The sequence below is a fragment of the Anabrus simplex genome, chromosome 1, assembly GCF_040414725.1.
Source record: "Anabrus simplex isolate iqAnaSimp1 chromosome 1, ASM4041472v1, whole genome shotgun sequence".
Taxonomy (NCBI): Eukaryota; Metazoa; Arthropoda; class Insecta; order Orthoptera; family Tettigoniidae; genus Anabrus; species Anabrus simplex.
In genome coordinates, this window is record NC_090265.1 from 360,018,661 (window position 1) to 360,038,565 (window position 19,905).

The 19,905-nt window shown below is 37.5% G+C and overlaps 1 protein-coding gene across 2 annotated transcripts in view; it reads left to right on the forward strand.

Annotated features, from left to right (window-relative positions):
* LOC136856796 (lachesin) overlaps positions 1–19,421 on the forward strand; it is a 160,471-nt gene extending 141,050 nt beyond the window's left edge. The window contains exon 7 of one of the 2 annotated variants that reach the window (XR_011017515.1): positions 16,834–19,421. The gene's annotated coding sequence lies outside the window, so the exon portion shown is untranslated. Of the gene's footprint in view, positions 1–16,832 lie in introns of both variants that reach the window. The other variant, XM_068224963.1, reaches the window with a different exon arrangement.
* Positions 19,422–19,905: the final 484 nt, after the last annotated feature.

Genomic DNA, 19,905 nt, shown 5'->3' on the forward strand with positions numbered 1-19,905 from the left:
CACGTTCTAGTTTTACGGGTGCATTCGGGGTACTCGTAATGAATTAATTGTGGTGATCACGATTCCTGCTGTTTTCTAGCCCATAACCACACATCTCATTATATTACCCCAGTTTAGGGAGAGGGACCAATATATTTCAGAATTGTAGTAAACACGGCAGATTACATACGTAGGTGCTTTGAAAAGTTCTCGGAATGTACTAGAATTAAGTATCTTACCTCGGTGGAACTGATTTTATTTTTCAACATTAGGGCCGGTTCTACCATCTGCTGATAAAGTGGCAGGCAGCTGCCCGGGAGGTAAACTACCTGGAGGTGTAAATCAGCTGGTACTTTGGCTTGCCTCCAACCACCTCCGCATAAGCGCTAGGTAGCTACCTGGAGCTAGACACCGATATATGAAGTTGACTAGACTGATTTTCAGCGACTTCTCGCTTTCAAGTGTGGTGCTATCTATCATCAGATGCATGAAACTCATTTCAATTGTCTTATTTCCCTGTGCTTGTGTTTGCTGGTTATCACCAAAAAGCCTAATAAGGGGAGTCTTAAGAGTTATGGACAATGATTTATGTCAAGCTTTCGTGATTTTAATCTATGATCTTCAATATCAATACCTAATTGGGATTAAAATCCTCGAGATTACATTTTCTTACGCCCGTTATAACCTGCCATGTAAGGCAGCGTTTTTGAAAAGTATTCTCATAGTAGACTGGTCAAGTCGCTCGCTTCGTAATAGAAGGTACGCAGGTTTTCATCGTATTTCTAATTTTCGTTTTAAAATGTATTTTCGTTCCCTGCCATTGTTCTTAACTCTCTTTTACGCGCTTCCATATACGTAGGCCTATACACACACATCTTCTTTACGGACTTATTGCCTTTGAGCATTCTATCTGCAGGCTTCTGTGAATTGATTAAGTATCTCCACGATGCTCTATTTGCAACTAGTTCTGTGACCTCGTTTAGTTCCACATGCTTCCATTTATTGATAAAGCATTTCATTCTAATGTTTAACTTTATGAAGATAAAGTTGGAAGGCACTGTAAGCGTAAAGAACTAATCGGGATAAATATACATTCATAGGAAGAATTCAGGAATGGAATAGTTTCCAATTTCTTCGAAATAATTTACAAGACGACTATGTACACAACTAATAGGGAATCTGCTATCTGGGCGACAGTCCTATGTGCTATTAATCATAACATCACTTTCTATAAGTAGCATACATATAAAGCAATTTCCTAGTAGACATAATATTGTAATTAAATATTTCAATGAAATATATTAACAAAAGAACGTATGAAAAGAGGCGTACAGATTAACACAACGCTAATAATGGAAATAAAAAAGATTTGTCATAATAAAGACTCGAACCTGCATACCTTGTATTATGAAGTGAGCGTGTTAGCCATTATGCTATGAGAACACTTGAACAGTTAGGTTACGTACATTAACTTATACCCCGTGTCTGAAAACTGAAAAAGTAGAAAATTAAAGCCCATTTGAAATTATTTCCAAATAGATTTTGATTTTATATCCTTTTAAAGTTTCTTTACGAAAGCTTGAGTTATAAAATGTGTTCCCTAAGCTACCGATGCGAGAGGCTGGTGTGACCGTTGCAACACAAGGGAAGCATTAATGTTCAAGATCCTGCAATACAATATCGGCCACTGTTGCAGTATCATGCTTTTTTCAGTATACTAAGCTAATTTAAGTTGTATGTCACCAGAAATACAGCTAATAATGTTCAACTCTCAAAACATGCCCGGCAGGTAAAGTCTTTGATGGTTATGAATTTCATGTTTTTGGTCCGTATTGAACCCAGGGGTCGAAACTAGTACCGTATAATTTTGTAATCTTGTGAATATATTGTATTGAAAAGGTGGAAACATTTAAGTTATTATTATTATTACTTAGGTATAGTCTTATCGGGCCCTCGAAGTGGCCGATAAATTACGCGCCGTGTAACTACGATTTATGCTACCAATAGCGCTACCTGGGGGTGGTCGAATGGAAACATCCTTGTACGCGGAGGGCAAATTACGCACTACTTTACCAGTAGGTGGTAGAACCGGCCCATAGTCTCCCTGTAGACTAATGCATTTGGTCCAGCGATGTTCCAGTGCCTTGATCCCATCTCGAAAATGAGATTCCTCCAGGCCTCCAAAATACCTCTCCAATTCGGCTGTCAGTTCTTCCCTTGTAGAAAATCTCCGTCCACCGAGGAAAATGTCAGCTTGGGGAATAGATGAAAGTCTGATGGTGCCAAATCAGGTGAATAAGGTGGATGTGGCAACAATTCGTACCCCAGTTCATGAAGTTTTGCCATGGCAATAACACTTGTGTACAGTGGAGCGCTGTCCTGATGAAAAATGACCTTTCTCCTTGCCAAACCAGGCCTTGTTTCGCGTATCTTTTCCTGTAGTTGGTATAGGAGGTTTGCATAGTATTGCCCCGTAATTGTTTGACCGGTAGGAAGATAATCTATCAGCAGAATGCCTTTTACATCCCAGAAAACTGAGGCCATGACCTTTCCGGCCGAACGCACTGCCTTTGCTTTCTTTGGTGGTGGTGAATCAGCATGTTTCCACTGCTTTGACTGCTGTTTTGTCTCTGGGGTATAGTAGTGGACCCAAGTTTCATTTGTAGTCACAAACCGGCGCAAAAAATCTTGTTGTTTGCACTGAAAATGGGCCAGACTTTGTTTGGACATTTCCAATCTGGTGCGTTTATTGTCCAATGTCAAGAGCCGCGGCACCCATCTTGCGGATAATTTTTTCATACCCAATTCTTCGGTTAAAATATAATATACCCATTCAGAAGACATCCCTACAGCTTCAGAAATCTCCTGCACTTTCAGTCGACGATCGTCCATGACCATTTTATGCACCTTTGCGATAAATACTGGGGTTGTAACACTTTTTGGCCGTCCACTACGCGGATCATCATCCAAGCTCTCCCGACCAAATTTAAACTCGCTGGTCCACTTGGCAACAGTTGAAAATGAAAGAGCAGAGTCCCCCAGTGTGTTCTGAAAGTCGGCATGAATTTCCTTTGCTTTCATACCTTTCTTTACAAAGTATTTAATCACTGCTCGAATCTCAGTTTTTTTCCATAGTCACAAGTCACTACGCAGGAACAACAACAAAGAGTCGTCACTACCACACTCATGCAGCTAGAGCACTGACGCGCCACGTGTTCACTCACAAAGGATGTGTGATTATTGCGCGGGAACCTCGTTGCTCTAGCACTGACATCTAGCGGTGATTCCGAGAACTTTTCAAACCGTCCTCATAAAACTAGATCCCATGGTGGTGAACCACCCGATATACTGATCCTGTGGACTGATGTTAATTTAGAAGCACATTGCAAAGACCCAATACCTGCAATAGTTTGTACCTTGTGTACAACTAGAAAACATTTCCTTAAAATACAAACGAATGATAAGCCGAGCTGAAATCTAATATGCCATTACTTAAGACAGTTGAGAATATTTCCTTTATGGTTAATCATGGCCCGTTACACTTTTCAGATCTTACATACCCATCACTGCACCTGACCTGTGCCATTCTTCTGGATGCTTATCCTTTCTACTAATGTTTTCTGATCTAGATTAATGTTTATATGTGTTTAAACATGTTATATTATTCTGAATTTGAGTGAACAATGTGGGTTTTGGAACTCTGGGAAATCATTAAATTCTGCACTCCCCATCTCGCTGATTTTAAATTACTTTGATGGCTTTTATTGTGCTTTTTTGTGTCTACCATTATATTTTGTGGGTTATGTACTTGATAGCATGCTTTGTTTATGATGTTTATTATAATTTGTGTCCGGTTGCATGGCTAAATGGTTAGCGTGCTGGCCTTTGGTCACAGGGGTCCCGGGTTCGATTCCCGGCAGGGTCGGGAATTTTAACCATCATTGATTCATTTCTCTGGCACGGGGGCTGATTGTATGTATCGTCTTCATCATCATTTCATCCTCATCACGACACGCAGGTCTCCTACGGGCGTCAAATCAAAAGACCTGCACCTGGCAAGCCGAACATGTCTTCGGACACTCCCGGCATTTCATTTCATTTCAATTTGTGAACACAACAAGCTCTAAAGTGTACATGAAGATTTGTTTATATGGTTGCTATGATGATGCCAATTATAGGTTATGGTTAGAGACCGAATTTATTTGCTAGTAGCGACATACATAAAAAAAATTCATATCTTCTTTCTTGCCTATATATGATATTGTAGGTACTTAAAGTATCATATTTTAGTAAAATGAACTCATAAAATATCACAATAACACAAATATCACAATATCTGATTTATTGTATGTGTATTCAATTTGGCAATCGATAAAAATAGATATCTGTTATTGATTATAACAAATGGCATTGTGGTCATAGATACAGCAGTGCTCATTATACTATTTGGCAGTGCGAATTTGCTACTGATGAAACTTTATTGACAAATATCCAGCATTTAAATGTAAAAATACCAAAAACTAAAGTCACAACAGTTTTTTTGAGGGATGAGAAATGCAACAGTGAGGGGTTCTAAGTATTTGATGTTGCAAGGAAGATTCTAATGTGTAAATACTGTAATGTTTGTATTAAGTGGGAACGAAAAGACTCTTGTGATAAACACTGCAGGGAATCAGAAACGCATAAAAGGAAGAATGAAGCAAATTAATATCTAAGTGGCAAATAACAGTCAGCGATACTCTATATTGCAAGAAGTTGAAAAGCAGTAGCGAGCAGTTTGTAATACACAGCAAAAGCGTTCATCCAAGCCAGCATTTTTCTTGAGAAATTATATAATCCTGGCATGAGGGAGTGGATGAGTAAGTATATAACAGTTAAGATGAATAATTCATATGACTGTAATCGTAGGCCTATTGTAAATAAATCCCCAGATTGAGTTTCTTAGACTATTAGGGAGCTGGCCGTCTCAGCCATAGTAGGCAGGATCGATCCTGCCTCAGTCTGTTGGTATTTGAAAGTGTTCAAATACGTCAGCACATAAAGAACAGGACAAAATTCTGGCACATTGGCATCTCCAAAAACTGTAAAAGTCATCTAAAGTATTCCTATATTCATTTGTGTAGTGGTGTTATTTTTATAGGTGCTGGTGACCTTCCCCATGCAAATACTATTTGCCTAAAATACATCCCACTTACTAAAGCAGAATATGAAGAGAAAGTGAAACAAGCTGTGAGAAATAGAAAACTGATAATTCACTGCAATGAAACTACCAATCAGAAAGGGGGAGCTGTTTCCATAATTCTGTTTCATATACTTTCTATAGATGCCCTGCCTTCAAAGTTGTACGTTGCTTCAGTGAAAACGTTGCAGAGAGTTGATTCGCAAGAGTGTTGTCGATATAAATAATGCCGTTGTGAAGTACTCGGTAGACTACAGTGATGTTGGCATGTCCTCTGACAGTGCTCCATAAGTGACGAAGAGAGTGTGTACTCTCAACAGCTTAATTTGAGATGACTTAGTTTACGTGCAGTATTGGGCCAACAAACTAGATATAACTAAGCTTACGCCCAGCTACTTCACCTGTCTGAGTTAGTGCATTAGTATGACTAGGGAAACATTAAAAAGTACTGGGAAGTGCAAGCATAAATATTTGGAATTCCTTCGGGAAAAATACGATCATGATGAAAAGACAGTCAGACTTTTCCCACTGGATGAGTTAGTTGTGTGGTTAGGGTCGTGCAATTGTGAGCTTGCATTCGGGAGGTAGTGGGTTCCCATCCTACCATCTGCAGCCCTGAAGATGATTGTCCGTGGTTTCCAATTTTCACACCAGGAAATGCTGGGGCTGTACCTTAATTGAGGCCATGGCCACTACCTTCTTAGTCCTAGCCCTTTCCCATATTTGCATCGCCAAAAACCTTTGATATGACATTGAACTACTAGCTGTTTATACAGTATACAAGAATATCTCTGTGATCTGGTGAGTGCTTCAAAGAGTTAGATGATGTCAATGACGCTGTAAAATATTTCAAGTATCTAAGCAGTAATGAGCAGAAGGTTATATTATGTGAAGCTACCTGTGCTGGAAGAGTATACCTATTCTTGCTAACATACTCATGAACAGTTTCTTCCAGGGCTATATGACATTGCAAAATACAGTGAAGGCACATCTGGAAGAGGAGAAGATGATGATGATGATGTTATTTGTTTTACGTCCCACTAACTACTCTTACGGTTTTCGGAGACGCCGAGGTGCCGGAATTTAGTCCCGCAGGAGTTCTTTTATGTGCCAGTAAATCTACCGACACGAGGCTGACGTATTTGAGCACCTTCAAATACCACCGGACTGAGCCAGGATCGAACCTGCCAAGTTGGGGTCAGAAGGCCAGCGCCTTAACCGTCTGAGCCACTCAGCCCGACGAAGAGGAGAAGAAAGAAGACATTGTTAGTGAACTTTTAGGTGTTTTGGTAGAAAACTACAGTGAATTTGCATGCAAGTGTTTGCAAGCATTATAAGGTCACCTAATTTCATTTTGAGGTGTCTGTGATTTATCTCTTTATTTTTATAACACTTTGTATATTTTGTCATTTTAAGTTTTTAATAACTAGGATACATGACAAGGGTTCTCTTTAAAACCCCTTATCACAAAATAAGTTAAATTTACCCCATACTATAAGGAAGATTTCACAAGAATCGGTCAGTATGACAATTTATTTCACAAAATACCTACCAAAATAGTGTCAGTTTTAACACTGAAGTCAATCTGTTTTATTTCACCAAAATACAAGGCCCATAGTTACGGACAGTCACATTTTAATAGTTGTTTTCCTGGCATTCAGATAATAGTTTTCACTGACATATAGAGTCTATAGGAGATACTTTTGATCTGTTTATTGAAACACAAAGAGAAAACACTTTGGGTGAAAACTGCAAGAAACTGACAAATTCCATTTGTTCTTCATGAAAAACATGAAACACAATTTTTACAAAGAACGGGAAAAAAACTGTAAAGTCCATAATTCAGGGAGACAAGCTGGTGTGTAAAGCCAAACCAGATGTAACCTTTGAAAAATTCAATGATCAATTTTCAAATGAGAATATATGCATACGTGAAGGCATATTACAAACTGTGAAAGAGCTAGTCTTGATGAAGAATACAACCCTACCATCAGTGCTGTTAAGGCCATCAAATTTGACACATCACCTGGTCCAGATCGAGTCTTGATGCATGCTGTTATAAACAGTCTTCCCACACCAGCCACTCTACGGAGTGTCTCAAGCAAGCAAGAACAACTTTATTCCATAAAAAGGGGGAAATGCAACAGATCCTGCTTTAAATGACAACATTGAGAAACAAGGTATAAAAATCAGTTTGGACAAGAGCAAAACAGTAGTGATGACGAGGAAAAAGGAAAGGAAAAGGAATCGTTAATATCAGGAGACAAAATCTTAAGGTTGTTTCATATATTCAATATTCAAATATTTCAAATATTTGGGCAGTGAAATAATGCAAGATTGGATAAGGAGATCGGCAGAAGGGCACAAGTGGTAAATACGATCTACCAGAATGTAAGGACTTGGTTGGGAACAGAGATGTTCCTATAAAATGTAGAGATATTTTACAGGATGATCTATATTAACATGTGCATCAGAGACTTGGACATTGACAGCAAGAGATGAGAGTAAAATTCAGTTCAGTGAGATAAAGTTCCTGAGGAGTATGGTAGGGAAGACATGGAGAGACAGAGTAAGAAATGATGAAGTTATAAAAGTGTTGGAGGCTAAGATAGAAGGAAAGAGGGCAAGAGATAGGCCCAGAGCAAGATGGAGAGACTCTGTCAAGAACAGCATAAGATAAAGAAGACAAATGGAATCAATCAATCAATCAATCCTGATCTGCATTTAGGGCAGTCGCCCAGGTGGCAGATTCCCTATCTGTTGTTTTCCTAGCCTTTTCCTAAATGATTTCAAAGAAATTGGAAATTTATTGAACATCTTCCTTGGTAAGTTATTCCAATCCCTAACTCCCCTTCCTATAAATGAATATTTGCCCCAGTTTGTCCTCTTGAATTCCAATTTTATCTTCATATTGTGATCTTTCCTACTTTTATAAACGCAACTCAAACTTATTCGTCTATTAATGTCATTCCACGCCATCTCTCCACTGAAAGCTCGGAACATACTACTTAGTCGAGCAGCTCTCCTTCTTTCTCTCAGTTCTTCCCAGCCCAAACTTTGCAACATTTTTGTAACGCTACTCTTTTGTCGGAAATCACCTTGAACAAATCGAGCTGCTTTTCTTTGGATTTTTTCCAGTTCTTGAATCAGGTAATCCTGGTGAGGGTCCCGTACACTGGAACCATACTCTAGTTGGGGTCTTACCAGAGACTTATATGCCCTCTCCTTTACATCCTTACTACAACCCCTAAACACCCTCATAACCATGTGCAGACATCTGTACCCTTTATTTACAATCCCATTCATGTGATTGCCCCAATGAAGATCTTTCCTTATATTAACACCTAGATATTTACAATGATCCCCAAAAGGAACTTTCACCCCATCAACGCAGTAATTAAAACTGAGAGGTCTTTTCCTATTTGTGAAACTCACAACCTGACTTTTAACCCCGTTTATCAACACACCATTGCCTGCTGTCCAGCTCACAACATTTTTGAGGTCACGTTGCAGTTGCTCACAATCTTTTAACTTATTTATTACTCTATAGAGAATAACATCATCTACAAAAAAAAAGCTTACCTCTGATTCCACTCCTTTACTCATATCATTTATATATATAAGAAAATATAAAGGTCCGATAATACTGCCTTGAGGAATTCCCCTCTTAATTATTACAGGGTCAGATAAAGCTTCACCTACTCTAATTCTCTGAGATCTATTTTCTAGAAATATAGCAACCCATTCAGTCACTCTTTTGTCTAGTCCAACTGCACTCATTTTCACCAGTAGTCTCCCATGATCCACCCTATCAAATGCTTTAGACAGGTCGATCGCGATACAGTCCATTTGACCTCCAGAATCCAAGATATCTGCTATATCTTGCTGGAATCTTACAGATTGGGGTTCAGTGGACTAACCTTTCCTAAAACCTAACTGCCTTCTATCAAGCCAGTTATTAGTTTCACAAACATGTCTAACATAATCAGAAAGAATGCTTTCCCAAAGCTTACATACAATGCATGTCAAACTTACTAGTCTGTAATTTTATGTCTATCACCCTTTCCTTTATACACAGGGGCTACTATAGCAACTCTCCATTCATCTGGTATAGCTCCTCCGACCAAACAATAATCAAATAAGTACTTCAGATATGGTACTATATCCCAACCCATTGTCTTTAGTATATCCCCAGAAATCTTGTCAATTCCAGCCACTTTTCTAGTTTTCAACTTTTGTATCTTATAGTAAATGTCATTGTTATCATATGTAAATTTTAATACTTCTTTAGTATTAGTCTCCTCCCCTATCTGGACATTATCCTTGTAACCAACAATCTTTACATACTGCTGACTGAATACTTCTGACTTTTGAAGATCCTCACATACACACTCCCCTTGTTCATTAATTATTCCTGGAATGTCCTTCTTGAAACCTGTTTCTGCCTTAAAATACCTGTACATACCCTTCCATTTTTCACTAAAATTTGTATGACTGCCAATTATGCTTACCATCATGTTATCCTTAGCTGCCTTGTATGCTAGATTCAATTTTCTAGTAAGTTCCTTCAATTTCTCCTTACTTCCCCAACCATTTCTAACTCTATTCCTTTCCAGTCTGCACCTCCTTCTTAGTCTCTTTATTTCTCTATTATAATAAGGTGGGTCTTTACCATTCCTTACCACCCTTAAAGGTATAAACCTGTTTTCGCATTCCTCAACAATTTCTTTAAACCCATCCCAGAGTCTGTTTACATTCTTATTTACCGTTTTCCACCAATCATAGTTACTTTTTAGAAACTGCCTCATGCCTGCTTTATCAGCCATATGGTACTGCCTAATAGTCCTATTTTTGAGACCTTCCTTTCTATCACATTTATTTTTAACTACGACAAAATCAGCTTCATGATCACTAATACCATCTATTACTTCAGTTTCTCTATAGAGTTCATCTGGTTTTATCAGCACCATATCTAGGATATTTTTCCCTCTGGTTGGTTCCATCACTTTATGAATCAGCTGTCCTTCCCATATTAACTTATTTGCCATTTGTTGGTCATGCTTCCTGTCATTCGCATTACCTTCCCAATTAACATCTGGTAAATTCAGATCTCCCGCTACAATCACATTTCTTTCTTTGTCATTTCCTACATAGCTGATTATCTTATCAAATAATTCTGAATCCGTGTCAGTGCTACCCTTTCCCGGTCCGTACACTTCAAATATATCAAGTTGCCTATTATCTTTAGAAATGAGCCTTACACCTAGAATTTCATGTGTCTCATCTTTAACTTTTTCATAGCTTACAAATTCTTCTTTCACCAGAATGAATACTCCCCCTCCCACCATTCCTATCCTATCTCTATGATACACATTCCAGTTCCGTGAGAAAATTTCTGCATCCATTATATCATTTCTCAGCCATGATTCAACTCCTATTATAATGTCTGGTAAATATATATCTATTAAATTACTCAGTTCTATTCCTTTCTTTACAATACTTCTACAGTTCAACACAAACAATTTTTATGTCATCCCTACTTGATTTCCAGTTCCCTGTTCCCTTATCACCGCTCTCTAGGCCACCCCGTTTCCCTGAATGTACCTCCCTATTACCCTTCCAAACAAATTTCCTAACTTATACGTGCTACTGCGGTTTAAATGAAGGCCATCTGATCGCAGATCCCTATCTCCTACCCACCCATTAGGATCTAGAAATTTCACTCCCAGTTTCCCACATACCCATTCCATAGTCTTATTTAAATCCCCAATCACCCTCCAGTCAGTATCCCTCCTACACAGTATTCCACTAATAACAATCTCCGCTTTCTTAAACATCACCCGTGCTGCATTTACCAGATCCCCCACATCTCCAACCATGTTGGTACTTATATCAGCTTGCCTTACGTTGTTGTACCAACGTGAAACACTACCACCTTCTCCTTTCCCTCTTCCTTCTCTTCTACATTCCTCAACATCTGCCTCAACCTAATTCCTGGATAACACTCTACCCTGGTTCCCTTTCCTCCACACACTTTCCCCACACGTCTAACGATGGAATCCCCCATGACCAGAGCCTCAACCCTACCCACCTCATTTGATCCCCTCCCCTCCTGGTCAGCCCTATCTTTTCTGATAGCTGCAGAAGCTACTTCCTCCTCCCTCTTCTCCTTCCCGTGACCCTGTTCCACCTGTCTTTTCTTATCCTCTACTCTACATACAATACAACTACTGAAGGGGAGTGGTGAAAGGAGAGGCACCAGTGGAGAAGAACCGTCAGCACCCCAACCTAGCAGGAGGTAGACAAGGGGAAATGAAAACAACGATGAAGAAATTTCACTTTTACATTTTCTCGTTTATGCATTATTTAGCTGACTCCCTTCATCTGTATTGAAAAGCAATTGAAGAGGTTGGGGCAAAAGAGTGCCAAGCAAAATTTTTTACGATTATGATAAGCTATCAGTTAATACTGGAAACACTACATATAAACACACTCCGGAGGTTCTGCATGTGACTTTCATCTTGTTGCCCCCAACAGTTCTTATAAATACTCTGAGCAAAACAGTATCAAGCAACAAGGAGACCCAGATTACTATGGATTGTAAGAGAAAGCTCATGTTATCTAGTGATTTTGAAGAATATACCAGTGATTCAGATGTAGACCCAGAATATCTTCCACAGATAGAATGTGAAATTTCCTCTGAAATAGGAAGTGATGTAAGTGTCACTTGTCATTATTTTGACCATGATAGATTCTGCCACTGTTGCTGAGGTTATGTAACTTATTATGTAATTAGGATCTATAGCAAGTGGCTTTTTCAATTCAAGGTGCACTTTGGTTGGTTTAAGGCTTTTGTTTACCAAAAATCTAAGATATGCATTGTGTGGCTTGACACTATATTGTTCCGATTTTAAGTCACTTGCTGTCTGTCTTAATCTGCCCAGAAATGATTCATTATCACTTACAATCAGAGGTTTATATGAGTTACATTGAAACCAGTGCCTAATTTTGCAGCACTCTTGTGAAGTAACCATTATTAGTTACATAAGGGAGGATACAACATGGGTATTTCTCGTACCGATGCTTGGTGTTTTCCACTGTTTAGGATATCCTGGGTCATTTATCAAGGCCACCATTACGTTCACCTGAGAAAGGTCCCAATTGTAGGAAGAGAAAGAGACATTAAGAAAATACATATGAATGAGAGGAAGAGAAATGAAGGAAGAGAATATGTAGCCAGCAAGACCGGAAATTTTGTTGCAGGGGCAGAAGTCTGAGATCTGTGTCGCCTATGCCCTGAGATGTTTTGAACTCCAAGAACAACAGATATATATTTAATGGGTTTGGGGTTCTTGTTAATTTTGATAAACATTTGCGTATTTATTTGGATGTATTGAAGCTATTCCTGTAAAGTGGAGGTAGAGAGTACCTGAAGGCGAGCCATGCTACAAACAAAATAGCTTTGTTTACGGAGTGAAAACCGATGTTATAACCCAGCAAATCTGCAAGAATTCATTCATGAGTGTTCATAGTCTGCAGAACCACTGGTGAAGAGTTAACAATATAATAAGGAAAATAAAGTCAAAGGCAAGCACACCTCCAACAGATAGAAGAGGAAATCATAACAACAGGCCTAATCGTGCTTCGGATGGGGCTGTAGCACTAGTTGACCAGCACAGTAAGAGTTTTTCAAAGTTTCAATCACATTAGAGTCTAATTCAAAAACATAACAGAATGTACTTAGGAAGTAACATGAAAAAATACATAACTTATACTTGAAATTTGCTGCTGAAAGAAAAGTCCCAGCCAAGGATAAATACAGTCCCATTTTCAGTGAAAAGTACAATATTGGATTCAAACTCCCACCTTCAGATAACTGCAAGACGTGTGACTCTCTACAATTGAAAATAGTTCATTGCTCCGAAGAATAGAAAAGATCTTTCAGGAGTGAGAAAGAATTTCATCTCCGGTCTGCAGATGCACTGAGACCAAAGATGGCTGAATACTGTGAGTTAGCAAAACAAAATTCTTCAGTTCATGTAACATCCGTCGATTTACAGCAGACCATACCAACACCTAAACTTACCTGTTCACTAGCATTTTATCTACAGAAATTGTGGACATACAGTGTGGGAATTCATGACTGTGGCAAAGACTTAGGTTGCATGTTTTTGTGAGATGAGAGTATTGCAGGAAGAGGCAGTGACGAAATAGATGGTGCAATGTTGAAGTATCTCGGAACAAACTGTGTCGATGCTAAAAAGCTCGTGATTTTTTTCTGATAACTGCGGAAGGCCAGAAAAAACTAGTCTTATTTAATTCACTGGTTTTAACATCTGGCTATACATTCATGCAATCAGATAGACTTTGCCTAAAGTGAAAAGTACCAACGAAATCACCCAAATGTGTAAACCCTGCCAACTGGGAACGCATCATTCAAGAATGTGTTAGAAAGAAGTAGTTCAGTGTAACAGACATGAAACAAAGCAAATTTTATGACCTGGCTGCTCTAAAAGCTGGACTCGTGAACACCAGTAAAAAAGCCTGTGTAAGTGGCATGGAATTTTAATTCACGGGCATGATTTGTTTCAAATTTGAAACAACTAATCCGTAGCTTATCAAACTAAAAACATGAATGAATATTGATTTTGAAGACTGTAACTAAAAGAGGCAACACCACGATGACCATTAAACAAAAGTACACTACTGTACGAAAAGTAAAGAAAAAGCTGCAAGATGTGTTGAAACTCTTGGACTGTGTCCCACCTGTCCATCATTAGTTCTATCACAGCTTGATTCCTGACTCTGCAGACACTAACGAAGTTGAAGAAGTGTAAGCAAGGAGCTGCTGATCTGTTAGTTTTAATGCTATGCATGTGAACTTACAATGAGGGGTGTGATTAGCTCAGTGGCTTAGCTGTTGGCTTCCCACCCAGAAGGCTGAGGTTGAATCCCAGTCGATTCTGGGTCAAGATTTTCATCTCAAGAATCATGTGATGTCAGGAAAGGCATTTGGTCTTCAGTCCCCAGCGGAAACCTAAGATGAGCCTAGGTGGCTCCAGCAGCCCCAGAAATAACTGGGATAAGCTGAAGAAAGTTTTATTTTATGTGAACTTACCAGTTCCTAACATTCCATATTCTGAAAAGAACACATAGTGAAAAGATACAAACAGACCTTTTCCCATAACAGATATATGTTGATTTCAATTTGTCTTCATTAGCCAGTTCCACCCTGATTTCCAATGCTACCAGTTTAAATATTATTGAAGGAAATGTTATTTCAACTGAGGATTGTGGTGTTAGTTTTCATTTCGGATTAAAAGAGTTAAAATATTTGAAATTGTTTCATTATCGTGAATGTTCTTAACGTGTCACTCCCACTGGGGCAATAAAATGCCAAGCCACAATATTCTATGGCATGGTATTAAAATTATTGACTTTTGACCCTATATATAACAGACCAAAAGAAATTGTGCCTGTACATCACTTACAATGAATATTAATGAACCTTTGAAAGCTATTAATATGTCATACCCGTGAATGGTACAAATTCATGAGTTGAACAAACTTTCTAATTGCTCTTCCTTAAAATTAAGAAAATGTTGCTTGGCACTATTTTGTCGCAACCCCTTCAGTATTATGTCTATTTCTGTATATAATGTTATAATTTGTTTTAAAAAATTACAAGTAGTGATGGGCAACGCTCTCGCTCGAGACTCACGAGACTGATGTCACAGATCTCAAGACTCTCGGGAGAATCTCGAAACTGATCCTCCTGTAGTGCAAGCTGTGCGACGTACCAGTAACTATGACTGTAAACTTGATAGTACATCATTGGCAGTTATTGCGTGAAATGATGTCCTCATACGAAACCGTGTGAGCCAATACATTTTGTCAAAAGCCTGGAAAAGTTCTGCATGTTCAACTATGAACCCCTTAATACCATTAATGAAAGTGAAAATAGAATGTCAGTATCTTAAACTGTTCACGACATACTTGGAGTGGCTATCTTAGCTGAATAACCCTGCATAATTTGTGAATAACTGTAGATAGGATATGAGTGGCGTGCAATGTTCGAACTTGAGACGGGGAAGATGTGCTTTGCTACATATGCAACCCCATTACATATGAGTGGAACGTGTAATCTAAAATGCCCGATTTTGCTCCAATTCTTTCAGCAGGGGTGATGGGCAACGCTCTCGATACAGATTCTCGTGTGCTGCGAGCTGTGCGACGTGACGTCCAGTAACTACGAGTGTAAGCCTGATAGTTTTCATCAGCAGTTCTCATATGTGAACGTATGTGACGATAAATTTTGTCAAAAAATTAGGAAAGCACTGCATGTTGAACTATGAGCTCCTTAATACCATTAACGAAAGTGAAGACAGAATGCCAGTATCTTAAACTGTTCAAGAGTTATTTCAGGTGGACTTCTTAGCTGAATAACCCATATGGCTTGTTAATGACTGTTATTAGGATGTAAACCTACCTGGATGCCTCACAATCGTTGTCGGCAGGGTAGCTTCTTGTGATTCAGACCGTGCCGGAGGTGTTCTGTGACGATTCATCTTCACTGATATTATGCGTTTGTAAGTACCGGATCATCCCAGAAGTATTTCTGCCAATGTATTTTACTTTTTTTGAATAAGCAACACAGTGGGCTGTCCTATGTTACATCTCTTAAAAATAACCGACATCCATGACCTACACTGCGTTTTGGGCATCGCCTTCAAGTTGTCGCGTACAACTAGACACAATTTCACTCTTCACTGTCATATAATATCGAAGTACCTAATTATGACGCGAATACTTTATAACATTGTAAGGAATTATTTCCTTCGTTACCAAAATATTGGTAAATGACAAGCAGCGGTCATATGTTATTGAATGCGGGGTCTGATAACGATGTACACCTACATGTCGAAAGAATTGGAGCAAACGGAAGCATTTTAGATCACACATTCCACTCATGCATAATAGTGGTTGCATATACAGCAAGGTGCATCTTGCTTCGTCTCGAGTTCGAATGATGCACTCCTCTAGTATCCAAGTACGTGTACCTACAGTAGCCGTCAGGTTCTGTACTTAAACCACTCATTTGTGTACCTACCAGTGCATACAATGCCAGAATGCATAACCTTTATAATTATGTTATACTGCGTCAAAATAGACCTCGGTAGAAATGAACGTCCTAGTCGCTTATTGACACATATTTATGAAATTGAGAAGGCCCATGGTTGGCTATTCACATGCATGGCACAAACAACATTCAGCTCCGACTACCTGTAGGCCTACGACGCTGCTCACCGCACAATGCGAGGACAAAGCTCTCGAGATCTCTCGAAATTTCTCGCGAGAAATAGTGCCTGCACTAGTCTCGAGAAATCCCAAGAAATCTCGAGACCTCGTCTCAGACTGCCCATCACTAATTACAAGTAATTTAGATAAGTTAGTATAAGAGCAATTCTATACATGAGACATATATTGAAGATGTTTGTGACAAATTTCACAATTAATATACAAGTATTTGAATATTAATTTTGTCTAAAGGTGTTGGAGAAAAAAAGGTACAGTATTAAGGTAAATGCCATTTATTTGCTACATTCTGTATACTGATTCAGTGTTAAAATCATATTTTACAATTTTTGTCTAATAGCGACCTCACTGTATTTCAGAAATATCCGTGCCAAATATTATCCTGGACTAATCTGGATGAACAATGGAAGTCATCTGTCCATCAGCAGGGAAGCATTTATTCTCAGTGAAATTTTAGCAATAGCTATTAGACAATCTACTCTCAGGTCAAACAGTTGGTTAGTTTTGTTAGTTTTATACTTGGGTGTCTTGTGGTGTAATTATAAGGGTCAGTCATAAAACTATTTTTATAAATTCTTTTTTATGACTAATTTATTGAGAAAATGCAAAATAATGTGAGGTTTATTTGAGAGTCTTACAACTCATTTATACAAAATATGACTGACAGAAATAAATAAATATTTTCTCTGCTATGTACTTACATAACATACTAGAATAGACAGTTGCAAAAGCATGGATCAAATTTTTTAAATTAACTCATTTCTTTAAGTTTAAAGCATGCACTTGTATACTTCCAAGAATTGTGTTGTATTATGTTTTTATTTTTCATAATTTTGGTATATCCTCCATTTTTAAATTTTTATATCATTGGGTTGTAAGACAAGAACAACAGTCAAAGTATATTACGTACTAATATTTAAAGAATTTTGAAAATAGTCATTACTTGGGATTTTGCTGTTGAGATTGATGTGGAGCTTTGTAAATCACATTCAACGGACATGCAAGTTTTTATCTGAACAAATATTATGCACTCTCTTCTTTTGACTTATCCTATGTGCGCAGTAGTAGTAAATATACATATCTTTTCATATTTCATAATAGGCAACATTTTTATACGTACTTTTGCCAAGATACAGTAATTCTTGGGTACCTAGATCTTTGATGTAATAATACTGTTGCATTTACTTAGATAAGTTATAGTGTTTTAATGGTTTTTGATGTTATTACTGTGTTTATTTGTCCCATTAGAGCGCCTTAGTCTGTTGTCTCACTTTAACTGTAATATTACTATCTGAACATAGAATTACTTTGCACAAAACAAGTAGACCTATGCCTTTTTTTTTACATTATTATTATTGATATTATCTTACTTTCTTGAAAAAAAAAAACCAAACTGCATTCCCATGATAAGTAATCTGGAGTGAGGTCATGCAGTGATGATATATTTTTTATTTGTGATATATTCTGTTAATGGGGGGAATAATCTCATATTTTAGTCTTTGACTGAATTTCTGAATAGTGTTTACTAAAATGTATGCATGAATTTTATTCCTTTATACTGATTTCTACAATATTTTCAAATATTAATGTAATTTCATCATATCTTACTCTACAATTATAACTGATTGGAGACATAGCTTCCTTTTTCTTAATAATGAAGATAATGTCTCTCTCTTAAAAGTATGTTAGTTTAAAAGAGGCATACCATTGCAAAGAATGTTCACTCCTTGGGTGCAATATATTTGTCAGTTGTATTTCATATCGAATGCCAGTGTTTCATGTAGCATGTTTTAACTGTGTTAGCACCATTCAGATTTTCTTATTGCATAGTCCAATAAATTGCTAATAAAGGTCTATAAATGTTTTTGAACCTAAGATTTGTATTGTTGTATGTAACTTTCCCGATTCAGTTGTATTTATGAGTGTGTTATTGTAGATTATATTGCATTGAGAGAGAAAAAGGAATGGAAGTCAGATGTTGTAATTTCTGGTTTGTCATATATATTCTGTAATTGTTTGTACTTATCAAGTACTTCAGAAGTATCTAGAAATTTTTCATTGACTAGATCGACCAGTGATGATTATAATTTGATGATCATATAATTTGAAGCTGGTGTCCTACTATACTACACTACACTACAGTCTGATTCAAAACATGATGGCCTCTCCCTATCCCCTTTTCTAAGTAACAATACTCGTGTCACATAGTGAAACCAAGATTATTATTAGTTATTATTTCTTAAAATGCAAGTGATTCAGGTTATGTCATTAATATTGAACTAAGCAGGTGTTAGATCTGTGTGAAAAGAGGCAGATACTAAAAACCTTATATGCACCAAATCTGTTCATTTGGGTTAATACTCATGACATTATAATTATAGAATAAAAAACTGCTATATAATACCACTTAATCTAGACAGATTCTGTTCTCTCTATGATAAAAAGCCGCCTCTGCTTGATCATTTTCCATTTCGTGTCACAGCTTACTTCTTGTCAGCATTTGTCTCCATTAATAGTTTGAGGAAAAGCCTGATACTTGGCAACTCCGTGAAACCTGCCTGAATGTTTAAGCTTGTCTCTGGCAGCTTACCAAAGTTGGCAAAGTTCAGGATTGCCCACCCTTTAATATTCAAACAGCAGCTCAATGATAATTTGAAAAAGAAAAAGTGTATCTTTCATCATTATAGCATGTTTAGTGCAGTTATTATTTCTTAAAATATAAACTCAAGACCTGAAATGAACACTAGCAGGTGTTGTATTTTGAATTTTGATTAGAATACAAGAGAGAAATGAACTGAATTTGTAATCAGTAACATTCCAGGTAAAAGGTAACTCTGTTGGGATGTTTTCTATTTTATAATATTTCCTAAAGTGATTCATAATGTGAAAAAATGTTGTGAGGATTTTAGTTGCGAATAGTGAAAGAAATTAAATGGAACAAGAGGAATTTAAATTCTTGTTATTCTTGAACTGTCCTTCTACAATCCTTTTTGTTTTAAAATTTGTTCCTTTCCATTAATTAATGCATGTGAGCCATAATGTTAACAAAAGAAAGTTATGAGAATTTTGTACATGAATTGTGGAAGAAATGAAATGGAACAAAAGGAATTTAAATTACTAGTTATTCCCAAGCTTTCCTTCTCCAAATCTGTTTACAAATTTTTACTGTGAAGTTCTTTTGTTTACCCAATTTTTGCTTTTTATCATCCATAAAAACTTTGACTTTTGTGTTCTTTCATCATTATATCATGTGACATGTTTGGAACTGTGCCCCAATTTTAATTTTGTTCACTATTGTCTCAAAACAGATGCTTCAAAGAATAAGTTTAAAAAACTACATACATATGGTACTTAATATTGGTTCCTGTACTGTACATTCATCTTACATTCTGTGGAAGCTAATTGAATGAGTAAATGAATGTCTGGAACCT